Source organism: Penaeus chinensis, chromosome 21 (genome assembly GCF_019202785.1).
Source record: "Penaeus chinensis breed Huanghai No. 1 chromosome 21, ASM1920278v2, whole genome shotgun sequence".
Lineage (NCBI taxonomy): Eukaryota > Metazoa > Arthropoda > Malacostraca > Decapoda > Penaeidae > Penaeus > Penaeus chinensis.
Genome location: NC_061839.1, coordinates 27,166,572 through 27,169,071, shown reverse-complemented (window position 1 = coordinate 27,169,071; position 2,500 = coordinate 27,166,572).

The window sequence follows — 2,500 nt, the reverse complement described above, 5'->3', positions numbered from 1 at the left end:
CGACATCCCCGGGCCCGCCTTCGACCGATTTTGTGGAAACAAAGGGCCCCGCTAAAACAAGCAAGAGGCCATAAGCATTTAACCTTTTGCGCCTTTGTTTAATTTAAACCTCACGGGAAGAACATTTAAAAGGGGTTATGGTGGCCATCACCCCAGAAGTACCCGGGAAGAGGTTTCGGTACCATAAGGATCTGTATTTCCCCAATCCCGGGGAACTTATATTTTTTGATATGCGGGGGGGAAACCCTTCCTGAAATCAACGCTTATCCGAGGGACTGTACCTTTCTGTTTCTAAAAAACGTGAGGATCATAACGCTGTGCAAAAAATATAATTCAAAGCAAAAGGAAAACTACGGGGGGGGGATCACAAGGCAAAAAGGATTTCCCCCAAAAAGACCCAGGCAAGGTTATATCCCGCCTCCCTGCAACAGGCGCCCATGAGAGAAAAAATTTTAAATGAATTTTACCCCCCCTTCCCCACCGACGACTTGATCTCAGCCCTTTCGGTTAACATAACAGGGGTCAAAAAATTTAAACGGGACCGTCAGCGGGATCTGCAAAAACAGTTCTTTTAAGGGTAAAGCCCTTCAAAGCAAAATCCACCTCCTGACTCTTCAGGGAATTCTCACACTATACAAGTCCCAGATCAGACCACACTAGAATTGCCTCTTTGGCCTGGTCGTCTACGCGCCCACCGGGCCTTTAAACAGGCGGGAAGAATAAAAAAAATGGGCTCTGGGGCCTTATCCGGGAAAGGGGCCCCCAATCTTCGCCACATCGAGCGCGGGAAACTTTCGTGCGACGGGGGGCTCTAAGGGTGCTCCACAATGTTCGGGTGCAGAGGTGCCTCATCAACCCAAACCCTCCTCCCCCCACCCCACGGCCGAAAAGAAAAGGGGTACGGGGAAAGGTTTTACACTCAATGGGCTCCTTGGGGAAAGGGTTCCCGGGGTTCGCGGTCAGCCACATCAGCGAACCTTCTCTGCCAGGAAACACGCCCTGGGGAAATTGCATTCACATCCACCATAGATGTCGCCGAAATGACCACGCAACAAGTAAGACAGCGGGTCATCCCATGGCGGTCGAGGCCCAAACCATCACCTCATGGGCACATAAGAAATTTTTTTAAACCTTTAAAAAGGATTAATTAATTCTTAAAGTCGTGTTTGCTTTAAAAAATTAAAAGTTTATTTTTTATTAAAAAAAAAAATATGGGTTTTTTAAAAAAAGCTCCTTTTAAAGGTAACTTTTAACCTGCAAAAAAAAAACCTGAATGTTTTTTTTTTTCATTTTTAAAAAAATTGGTTTCAACCTATGTAATCTGTATGATTATTTAAAAAAGGTTTAAAAAAAAAAAAAGAAGAGAGAGAGAGAGAGGAGAGAGAGAGAAGAGAGGAGAGAAGAGAAGAGAGAGAGGGGAGGAGAGGGGAGAGAGGGAGAGAAAAGGGGGAAAGAGAAAGGGAAAAAGAGAGAGAGAGAGAGGGGAAGAGAAAGAGGAAAAGAGAAGAGAAAAGAGAGAAAAGAGATAGAGAGAGAGGGGGAGAATGAAAAGAGAGAGGGGAGGAGGGGGAGAGAAAGAAAAGAAAGAGAGAGAGGGGGAAAAAAGAGGGGGAGAGAAAAAGAAGGGGGAGAGAGAGAAAGAAGAGAAAAGAGAGAAGAGAGAGAAGAAAGAGAGAGGAAAGGGAAAGAGAGAGAAGAGAGAATTTAAAGGGAGAGAGGGAGAGAGAGAGAGAGGAAAAAAGAGAGAGAGAGAAGAGAGAGGAAAGAGGGGGGGAAGAGGGGGAAAGAGGAGAGAGAGAGAGAGAGGAAAGGGGAAAAGAGAGAGAGAAGGGAGAGAGAAGAAGAGAGGAGGAGGGAGAGAGAGAGAGAGATTGAGGGGGGAGGGGAGATGAGAGAGAGAGAGATAGGAGAGGAGAGAGAGAGGAGGGGAGAGAGAGAAAAAAGAGAGAGAGGGAGAGAGAGAGAGGAAAAGAGGAGGAGAGAGAAAGAAAAGTGGAGGAGGGGGAAGAGGAGAGAGGAGAGGAGAGAGAGGAGAGGGGGAGAGAGGGGAGAGAAAGAAGGGAAAATGGAGGAAGGGGGATGGGAGGGGAGGGAGAGAGAGAGAAAATGGGGAAAAAGGGGGAGGTGAGAAGGGGAGGGGAGAGGAGAGGAGAAAAGAGGGGAGAGTGAGGAGAGGGAGAGAGGAGAGAGAGTGAGGAAAAGGAGAAAAGGGGGAGGGAAAGAGAGAGGAGAGAGAGTTGAAAAGAGAGAGAGAGATGAGAGCGGGAGAGAAGGTGGGGAGAGGAGAAAAGAGGGGAGAGGGGGGAGGAGGAGAGGGAGAGAGAAGAGGAAGGGGGAGGGAAGAGAGGGGAAAAGGGGAGGGGGAAAGGGGAGAGGGGGAGAGAGAGAGGAGAGGGAAGGGGGGGGAAAATGAGAGAGAGAGAGAGAGAGAGAGGGGAGAGGGGGGGAAAAAGAGAGAGGGAGAGAGGGGGAAGAGAGAGGGAAGGAAAAGGAGAGGGGA